Source organism: Lycium barbarum, chromosome 11, assembly GCF_019175385.1.
Source record: "Lycium barbarum isolate Lr01 chromosome 11, ASM1917538v2, whole genome shotgun sequence".
NCBI classification, from domain to species: Eukaryota; Viridiplantae; Streptophyta; class Magnoliopsida; order Solanales; family Solanaceae; genus Lycium; species Lycium barbarum.
Genome location: NC_083347.1, coordinates 23,501,165 through 23,512,259, shown reverse-complemented (window position 1 = coordinate 23,512,259; position 11,095 = coordinate 23,501,165). Strand labels below are relative to the sequence as shown.

General features: G+C 36.6%; 1 long non-coding RNA gene across 1 annotated transcript; it reads right to left on the bottom strand.

The window, feature by feature from the left end:
• Positions 1-2,929: 2,929 nt before the first annotated feature.
• On the bottom strand, positions 2,930-5,896 carry LOC132620318 (uncharacterized). Its single transcript, XR_009574770.1, has 2 exons — positions 4,326-5,896; positions 2,930-3,249 (listed from the first exon to the last, which is right to left on the bottom strand). It is a non-coding gene; the product is annotated as an uncharacterized LOC132620318 (long non-coding RNA).
• Positions 5,897-11,095: the final 5,199 nt, after the last annotated feature.

Genomic DNA, 11,095 nt, shown 5'->3' with positions numbered 1-11,095 from the left:
TCAACTATTAGTTCCCGACGACGTTCCCACAAATATTAAGCTTTCTCAAAATTTTCCCCCTTCTCCGGACTTATCTTAAATCGCTTGTCCAGTGAAAAATGAAATGGTATATATGGGGGGAGTGGTCCTGGAACAGATTGCTCCATACCAAATTGTCGGAGGACCTGACCCGCCATGTGCCACTCTCGGTAGATCCCACAAATGAGTGGCAACTGCGCCCTCCAAATGTCTTGAACACGTCGGCACCACTCCGGAAGTCCATTATTGATGGCCTCTTTATAAGGCTCCCACACAAACTATGATAGCAAAAATATTATACAGTCATTTATAATTTATAATACAAATTATACATTTTCTCATTACAACAAACATCCATTATGCATTTTCACAAAATAGGGGTAGTTAAGTAAAGATTAGAACATTCAAGCAATTTCCTTCCTTCTGCATACACAAAATTTCATCATTTCCAGACCGTGCAAATGAAGAATAAAAAATACTCAATAGTAGAAAGCGTATCATGACCAAATCCTTGCTAGGAGAACTTTTTTTTTATTCAGTTCCAAAGCATAACAAGAACGGGCTAACTTGAAAATTCCATAATGGATTTTGATTGAAATAAAAACAAAATAAAACAGTTTAGTAACCTTCTAGCCATTAAAACAAACCTAGACAAAATACTAATTGTGCTAAAAGAAGAAAAGCTCATAAAAAATATCACAACCAGTAGCAAGTTGTAGCAAATTAGCTATAACAAATTAAAACAAATCAACTCATTATCACAGTACGAGTTAGCAAAAAATGAACAAAATCTACAAAAACTCTATTGTTGTTATATTTTTCACATTTCTTATCAAAAAATTTTTAAAGGAAAAATACCTGATCATCAGTTAGGTTGTCTAAAACATCCCTACAAACTACTAGCACAGCTCGTGCCTCGCTTTCACGAACTCCACGACGATTCCACTTTTGCGCAAATACAATATCTTGTTCGTTTACTCTTAGAGGACGAAGTAATGGCTGCATCGGGATTATTCGCTCTCAAGCCCAAACCTGTATAAGTAAATTTAAATATATAAATATTTTTTGAATTAAATAAAATAACCCGAAAATACACATGAAAATTGTGTTTTTATGGCTGGGTTCCGATAATGCACTAATATTGTCGTGCAAGCCATCCGACAATATTATAATTTTTAATGATTTATAATACAAATTATAGCACTAGGAAATCTAAAATATTATTTAAAAGACAACAGAGAAGTTGACTATTTAAATGTGTATCAAACAATACTTTTAAATTGTTAGCATGATAACTCAAGGAAATCTGGTTAGCTGACATTTAGATATATACACAAATATTAATAATCCAGATTGCATTATATATATTGGTACATTTAGTGTTTATATAAAACTCAACTTTCGGTTCCTATTTTCATTTTTCAAAATTCGAGTAATGGTGGTTATAAGAATGCTGCTTGATCTCTTATTTCTACTGAAGTAGAGCAATATAATATTGAAATTCACGTACCTGTAACAAAGAGATAAATCCACAAACGTCATGGCTATTATCCATCGAAACACGACATAGATAATTGTACAAGTTTGATAATGATGCTGCTCCCCAAGCTTTCTCGCCCATTGCATCAAGGTCTATTATGTCAAGCAAAAAGTGTAAACTAAGCAATGAACCAGTATTATCAGGGAATATTGTGCTACTAATCAACCAAAGCAGGTACAACCTGACCCTCTTTTACACCTCAGACTCTTCAGTGTGTTCATCAATAATATCATTCGCGGCAATCAAGATTTTCAAATGATTAGATAATTGTGTTATTACCAACAAGCTACTACCTTTAATTGCTGCTTTTCCGTGCAACCAACCAGTAAGGTCGTACATCAATTCCCGCCACCTTGATTTAGTTATTTTTCTAACATTTCTCTGCACCAATGGGTGGTCATCTACGGGAATGCCATATAAGACCTTGACATCCTGCAGTGTGATGGCACATTCGCCAGTCCGCATATGAAATGTATGCGTCTCTGGACGCCATCTTTCAATAAGTGCAGTGATGATTCCTTCATCATACTGCACATCACCTACTGCTAAAACTCCCCCAAATCCACACCTCTCAAAGTAATTAAGGATGCGATTATGTAAAGGGTGTTTATAACACCCCGTATCATTAGAGCTCTAGTGGAAAAAACTGAAGGGTTGAACGTTTTGCGAAAATGGTTGAGAGGCCTACTTCGAGCAGCCATAACTCCTTGATTAGTTGGGAATTTGGGAAAGTACCCTTAATGAAAGTTGTAGTATGTAGAAATACCTTTCTAACGATATATGGACCAGGCCAATGAGAGATCGGAGCAAGGAGATATGATCGTCTCAATATGGCTAATAGTAAGGCACTTAAAATTCTATAGAATCGGCTAAGTTTTCGATACGTCTGCCTTCCTGTCAAATTTCGTGAAAATCGGTTGGGAATTTGAGGAAACTTAAAACATGAAAGTTGTATCCCTTTGAAATAGATTTCCAACGGTATATTGTGAAGCCCAAATAGAGCTGTGTACAAGAAGTTATGTTCATTTTACCGAACACTGTGCGGAACCGACACCCGTCGCTTCTCGAAGCGCGTGAGGGCCCGTGCGATGGCCCCGCATCATGGGCCGATCGTGCAACTCTGAGTATTGAGCTATATAATATCGCGTGATGCACGACCCATCGCGTAACAGGTTGGGTTTCGGGTCAAAATTCGGGATTTCGCGTTTTAAGTTATATTTAAGCTTGGGGTTTATTTCCCTAACACCCCTAGTCACAAAAAATCACCCTAAAGTCAGAGGGAACAAGTCCCATGTCACGACCCAACCCCGTAGGCCGCGACTAGTGTCCGTGCTGGACACCCAAACGTACCCAATAACCCAAACCAACATATTATCAAAATATATTAATATAAAGGTTAGTTGGCGCTACTAAATATCACAGATGAACAGATTTTGCACGTAGAGGCCGATAAGGCCATCACCGATCATAACAACCCAAAACATATACAGAACCCACACAAGTCTGTCTACAGACCTCTACAGAACATAACAGAATCATAAGATGGGACAGGGCCCCGTCGTACCCCTGAATAGCGTACATATATACAATAGCAGAAGATTGTACCAAAATATAGGCTCCGGATAAAGGAGCGCTCCAAAATAGCAGAATAAGATCCTAAGCGGACGGATCAGCAAACCTGTCGTCGGTACCTGCGCGGCATGAAAACGCAGCCCCCGAAGAAAGGGGGTCAGTACGAAATATGTACTGAATATGCAAAGCCTGAATTACAGAAACAAAATCATAACTGGTACAGAACGTACAGAAAGTAAATAGAAAACCCAAAGTATCAGATACATATTTTCAAAACATGCAGAGTGTGTACAGAAACATATGTCACATGAAATCCGGCCCCTGCCAAGGGACTCGGCAGACAGAACGTGGCCACCCTCCCGACGCTGGTGCCACAACACAGAAGAATCAGAACAGGGGCATAACCCTGTAACATAATATGTCATATCAGATGGCCATAGCAAATCATATCAGAACAAGCGTACATGGCACAGCATACTCCACAAACCCATGTACGCGTATACCTGCCCCCTCACATCGAGGCACGGCGAACAATGCAAAGGATCACGCTTGACAACATATCCTGGCCCGGGCTCAGTGGGGGAAACATTGAGACATCCACGAACGGAGTAGTGAGAAACTAAATGCACTAAAAATACCATATATATATTTCCAGAGACTCAATGAGGCATATCGAATGTCAAATCAAATCAATGAAATCGGACGGAAACATAGTAAGTAAATTTAGATGTCATAACGGGTTACGGAGGCATAATCTATCCGAGATCGTTTTCAAGATTCAAAACAATTTATAAGACTTAATGAAATATTTAAAATAGTTTTTATTTAGTAGATAAAGGAGTAGTTAGAGTATCTCTAACGAAAACGCTCGAAGACAAGTCATAGACACATAAAGGGTAAAATTGGAAATAGTGGGCCCACCTCGGGACCAATGAAGCGGTGGGCTCAAATTACGTATTTTTAAGCTTATGGGGTCACCTACAAAGGTTCTAGGACATTCCATAACTTCGTAAGCAATTTGGGAAAAAATTTCATAATTTTTCATCAAAGCATACTTAAGGAATTCAATTCTATTGAATGAAAAAGCGACGATTTCAAACGCGGATTCCGATGGACAGAATATTCCCCGAGGCGTAAATCCAAGCCTAGTACATCTAGGACATGCCAAGAGAAGAATCGGGATAGCTTTACATACCTTATATGCTCTTTACGCCTTTCCAAATTCAATTCCCGTTTCGCCCAAAATCTGCAATTGGTCACATTTACCAATTCTCAATTTCCAATCTTTAAGTATTCAATCTTTATTCATAATTGCCTACAGAAATTTGGGCAGCATCTCCCCTATACATATAGCATCCCCGAGAATTTAACTCGGCCAAAACAATCAACAACAACCCAACAACAACATCAACAACAACAACAATCACTATAAACACAATATAACTTAACTAGCTATCTTTCCAACATAATGTCATAACCTTCATTTCAACTTCAATTTCCAAACTAATCTCAATGGTTTCACATTCATCATTAATCTAGATCATCACAATATAATTTGGAAATATTTCATATCATTTCTACGAAATATTCACAAGATATACAAAATATACAAACTTTCCACCAAAACATAATTCACCCAAAACTTCAAATCTTCAACCTACATATTCATAACATATTTCCATCTTCCAATTTCATCAACCATAATCATAATTCACATCTTAACAACTTCATTTCCATAATATCACAAAATCATTCTAAAGTGACATAATCTTCTACATTCCAACTTCAACCAAAATTCATTCAACTTTCATTCCCAATATAATTTTCACCATAACCACAACTAATACAACATAAAATTCAACTCATATATGTATACAACATATATACACTCATGGCTACATATATATATACATACCCACTTTGCAAACTTCCTTATTTCCATAATTTCTACTCATTTCCACATACCACAACATAAACAAACCTTCATAACATAAGAAAAAGAAATTGATTCTTACCTTTTTCTACAACTCCTTCACTTGAACAAGTTGTCAACTTGAAGAAATAAGTGCTCCTTCTTCCAAAACAATTACACCAAGTTGTAAAGGACCCTTAAATTAGTAGGAATACCACAAGAAAATAATTTTTGGAGGAAGATTTGGAGGGGTGAATTTTCTATGGCCAAACCCGAAATGGCCCTTTTTTTTGCTCTTGTTTTGTTTGTTCTTTCTCCTTCTAAGTTTCTTGAATCATCTAAGGGATAATGATCCCTTTATAATTAATTTGCCACATGGAAATTAATTAATTTGGTGGGCTTGGACCAGGTATGGCCGGCCACCCTCTCACCTTGGGCCTAAATTTTTCTTTTCATTTTTTTGGGCCAACTCGGTTGGTCCCGAGTTGGGCCTAGCCCACTGACCTTTCGACCTTAAAACGTCCATATCTCCTTGTACCGACGTCACCTGGGAACCCACGACCTATGGTTGGAAAGATAATTCAATTATCTACAACTTCTAATTCATGGTATTTTTCCAAATTCCAAACATATAATACCGTTTTTGCCCCCCAAAGTCAGGTCACCCGAAAACGTTTTCTTAAAAATATTCGTTTGGAGGACTTCCACTTTGATTTGGCCCAAGGGTCCTTCTTGAGTTGTGTTTAACTTCACATATGTGATTCATATAATTTGTCACATGTCCCAAAAAAAAAAATCTTGACGTGTGGGCCCCACCTCAGCTTACAAATAATTCGACGTTCAAAAATACGGGATGTAACATCCCAAGCCTCAAGAACCCTCCAAGGTAAGTTTTATCATGATTCTAGATTGAATTCAAGTCTCTAATCTCAATTTAACTTGAGTAAACCCTTCTAATCAATAGAGTTGTGAGTGGAACATTATTGTTGGGCATGGAAACCCTATACCTCGTATTCAAGAGGATTGAACGTCAAAAAGGTAATGCTTCTACACTTTAATCATTCATAATAGTGAATTGATGAGTTCTTGGGAGAATAGTAAATGGGTTTAGTAAAGAGAATTACGAACTATAGTAGGGTTTTGGATTGTTGACTTGAGATTGTTATAATGATATGGGTGATGGAGAATGATGTTAATTACACCTAATTGAGATTGTAGAATCACCTAGAAGTAATAGAATAGAAATTGGGTGAAGAAACACCATTAATGGAGATTGTGGAGCTTTATGCCCACTAAGTGTTTGATAAAATGCTTAGATGACCAAAGCATGAATATTATTGCTAATATAGAATCCCTTTGACTTGTATTGATATAGATCAAAGTTGAAAGGGTTGACGAACATTGTATTACGCTCAAAGGCTGGAATTAAGGTATGTGAGGCTAACTATCTACGTTAGGGAATGTTCATGATTCTCCCTACGCCTCATTCTTCATACTTGTCAGTAATTTGACTCAGAATACAGTTTAGCCCTAGTTTCATGATATGTTGTAGAACTGTTATCTTCTAGGGTTGCAGTTACAGAATTCGTTCATTGTTATCAATTTGAATATCATGAACTCAGAACGTAATCTTTATAGACTTATGTATTGTTACCACATGAGTCTCAGTCTAGAAATTCAGTATGCTCAGAAACAGTCAGTGTTTTCAATTCAGTTCAGCATGTCTATTTCAGTTCAGCATTGTTCATTGTTGTTATGGTCTCAGTCCTTATTAATTAACCATAATTATACATATGTGATTTTTCCCGAGGGCACAACACAGTTTTGTGTATACGTATACATGGCCGAGGCCATTGACTGACGCACTACTAGGCCGAGGCCATAGCGTGCATTTATTATTGGGCCGAGGCCCCACATATACAAACACAGATAATACAGATGATTCAGATACAGAGCAGGGAGTATTCATATCTCTACTTCCTTGCTATTACAGTTACAGTTATCAGTTTCAGTTTTAGTTTCAGTTTCAGTATTTTATTGCTTCAGTTGCTTTACATACCAGTACAATTCAAATGTGCTGATGTCCCTTTTATTGCTGGGGGGCCTGCATCTCGCGATGCAGGCAACGATATACAAGTTGACGACTCAGCTATTTAGGAGTGCACGTATCAACTACTGGTGAGCCCCAAATTCCTTCGGGGCGTTGTCAGCTATCCAGTTATTTCAGTTTATAGACAACTCTATCATTCAGTACTCTTAGAGGCTTCATAGACACAGTTCAGACCGTCAGACATTTGTTATGTTAGCCTTGTAGACAGCTATACTCAGTCGTTCAGTTGTTTTGGTTTAGCCATGTTGGCTACTGTCAGATATGTTCAGATTGTCTAAGTATTTTCGCATTATGATATTTCAGTTTAGTTAATCAGCATGTGTTAGTTTTATTTTATAAATTAGTTATGTTTTGGTATCACATGTTGATTCAGCTAGCCAGTTGGTTCGCTCGATCACATGCAGTCAGACACCGGGTGTCGTGTTACGTCCAGGCCCAGGTTCCGGGCGTGACAGTGTTGCCTCACGTGATTCCAGAATTCATGATTCGCACGACGTATAGTTAAACACGCGTTTTGTCCAGTCAATTTTCCACCCCACACAGCCTGGGATTGGTGATGTTGCTGGAGTATTAATAAATCATAGTTTTCTGGAACATTGCAACACGAAGCAACTGCTATTCGAATAATTGACAACAAATTACACAATTGTTTACTATATATTCAATAGGAAAGTCAACAAAGGTCAAACTATAAGATATATTATCACGTGAGAAAAGAAAAAAAATTAATAAGAGTACAACTGTCAAAAAATAATTGCAGTTCACTATGTGGTCAATGAAATGTAATTAAACTTTTGGTTAAGCTCATAATTAATTGCCATAATAATATTCATCTTATATATAACTAATTCTTTTCTATTTAGAACAAACCATATGACTGGAGAAGGGATGCAAGGACAATTAATTTTTTTTTTACCGGATCGGAACAATAACTTTTTGGGTATTTCATTGGATAACCAACGAAATACCCATTTTGGTATAAAAAAAAAGACATGCTATTTTTGTCTATTAGCTTAAAAAACAAGTCCAAGTTCCTCACAGTTTCTTGATCTTATACTTTTAATTTGAAAAGTAAAACTCTTCATGCTTATCAACAGAAAATAATCTCCAACGACTAGTCACAATTTGAACATAGAAAATGACCCAGCAAATGATACAAATATCTTTATGTTATATTTAACAATCTTGCTTTCCTCACATTTTTTTTTAACTGATGTTCTATGAAAATGATTAACTAAAAGAACATTTTATAATATGAATTTATACCTTTTTAAGCAATAGCTTCAACGATCTTTTTAGTATTTTAATTATAGTTCGTTGACCAATAAACTCTACTAACAATAAACTCTACTAACATATCATAATTCCATTAATATGGAATACTTATGAAAAAGTTAATTCTAACAGACTGCCATTCTTGGCACAGTCATAAACAACCTGCCATTTTTTTTCTTAATGTACTAGTAACACAAGCTATATATATAGCTGAATACAAACCAGTCTCCATATCTTTCCAACACCCCTCATCGTATGACACATATAGCTCCAGATCCAGCTCCATATAGGGATATTTAACGTAATACAAACCAGCTCCATATAGGGACATTTAACGTAATACAAACCATTCTCCAAATCTATAGCTAAAAAACCTACTGCTGTCTCTTATGGCTATACATACCTTGACAATTTTCACCTTGTACATACCTTGACAGTTTTCACCTTTCTGTTTCTTGTGTCTCAGCAGGCTCCTGGCAGACGCACAATCCCCTCCTACAAATCGAGATGATAAGGGCTCCAAATATGAACTATTACGGAAGCCTTTATTGGTTACAGTGGGGTAGTTATCTTTTTTAGCATTGGCTATCTCCTATAGGCCTGATTTACACGAGATGGAACACGGGATAGCACTGTTGAAGCTTTCGAGGCAACACCTCCTCTATCAACTCGTGTGTCAAGTGAGGGCATTGAAGACGTCGACCACTACAGTCTGGTCAGCATCAGCTCATTCCCCCTCGAACCATTTTCTAGGGGAGGAGGATTGCACTATATGCTTGGAATTCTTCAAGGTTGGAGAAGAAGTCCGAGTCGTTCCCTCATGGAGTCATCAATTTCATGATTGGTGCATTCGAGGCTGGACGGAAACGAAGAGTAGCCAATCGTGTCCTATATGTCGTAGGCTCTACGGAGATATTGATATATAGTTTGTTTCTGGAATAGTAGATTTCCGTCTGTAATAATTTTGTGCTCCTTTTTTTTTCTGTTACATTTTGTAAAAGTGATTTGCTCTTTTTTTTTTTTTTTTTTTGGCTTTGAAATTGAAACATTATGTGGATGTTTAGTTGAATGCTTTATATAATGGTCAATTTTAGTTGTCTTTTGTTGCATTTGAACGACCCTTTTCTAGTCTGGTTTAATTTCAGCTGCTCATTGCATGTCATTTGTTTTGCAATTAAATGACGAAATGATTAGTGGTTCACTACTTGTGTAGAATGAACTTTTAAATACATGATTTCATTGTTGTTTCATTGTTATTCTTGGGTGGCAACATTCAAAATCTCTGTTGGCAAAGGCTCAAGGACATACAGTGGGAATCCAATTTACTTCACTGATGATTGTTTAAGGGCGGCTCAATAAAATTGGTGGCCCAAAGTCAAATCTTAACAAGAGGTCTCAATTATATTCAATAAAATTAGCTCATGCACGTGTATCTCGTGTGACGCACGTGCATCTCGTGCACCACACGTGCATCCCATGAAATAAACTTAATTGGAATATGGCTAGTACGATTTCTAGTGCATGAAATGTATACATCGTTGTTTTTACCAACCGGTTTTTGGATAACACTAGTTATAATTTCATATGCTTCGAATTGTTCAAATCTATTTTAAAGTTTTCTTTCTACTTTTGAATAAAAAAAAATTACACTTTATACTTTCAAATACTCATTTAGAAAAAAAAATTAATTCATAAACCTATAATAGTGAAAACGTGGCCCCAAGGCCTTTGCTTTATCAGCTTTACCCTAAAGCCGGCACTGCTTTCGGAGAAAATTGCATGAAGTTATCCTGTTTTGATTTTCTTCTAATCAAGCATGACATTAATGCAACAACAACTCAACCTGAGAGGCCACCTATAACCAGGAGTATTCCATCACAAAATCTATCCCAAAGATAATATCGTACCCTAAAAAATAAGCATCCTTGTTAATCCATCACCATTTTGAATCGAGGAGCTTGAAGATTCGAGAAAATGGGTAAACATAGTCGTTTACAATTTGAATAGAAAAAATGACCTTGTAAAGATTTCTTGTGTGTATTTTCCGATATCTCATGTGTAAAATAAATGTTTCTTATGAAAATACAATAAAAATAAAAGCCGATTTGTAAAGGGTTGCAAAAGCAATAGACCCCTAAAGTTTAGGCAATTTGCTTAAATTTGGCGGTTCAGATTCAAGCAATTTTTTATGAAGTTTTAACTGTGACATAGCTTCATGAATTTTCTTGAAGTTTAAGTATAAGAAAATTTTTTCGTACTCTGTGTGACAGGTGTCGAAATCCTTTCTATTGGTACTTGCGTAGCAGCTGGTACAGATGATGAAAGGCGGACTGCTTTTCGGGACCTATTCTCAACTTAGGCGGCAAAGCGAAATAGGAAGGGGGGCGAGCTGACATTGAGTGCCTTTTTAGCCTATATTTAAAAGGCTCTCACGTGGAGCTGACATGGCTGACTACATACAAGTATAGCCAAATCAAGATGAGATGAGACGTTCAAACTTTAATCCTTAAGTTTGAACAACGGTAGTTTACACTTTAATTTTTTAATTTTTTTTTTGTGTGATTAATTCAATTACTTTGCCGTATTTTAAGTTGTGACTATTTTTCAACTAATGGGAAACGCTGAATATATTCTAACATCAGATCTAAAAGTGACTACTTTCAATCAT